Genomic DNA, 287 nt, shown 5'->3' with positions numbered 1-287 from the left:
ATCCTAACCTCATCCTCATCCTCATCGTATCCTCATCCTCATCCTCATCCTCATCCTCATCCTCTTCTTCATCCTCATCCTCATCCTCATCCTCCTCCTCATCCTATCCTTATCCTCATCCACATTCTCATCCTCATCCTATCCTCATCCTCATCCTCTTCCTCTTGCTCATCCTCATGTTACTCCTCATCCTATGCTCATCCTCATTCTAGTCCTCAACCTATCCTCAAGCTCGTCCTAATCGACATCCTATCCTCATCCTCATTATCGTCCTAATCCTATCCTCA

This window comes from Lupinus angustifolius, chromosome LG03 (genome assembly GCF_001865875.1).
Source record: "Lupinus angustifolius cultivar Tanjil chromosome LG03, LupAngTanjil_v1.0, whole genome shotgun sequence".
Classification (NCBI taxonomy): Eukaryota; Viridiplantae; Streptophyta; class Magnoliopsida; order Fabales; family Fabaceae; genus Lupinus; species Lupinus angustifolius.
Note: the sequence above shows the minus strand (reverse complement) of the source record.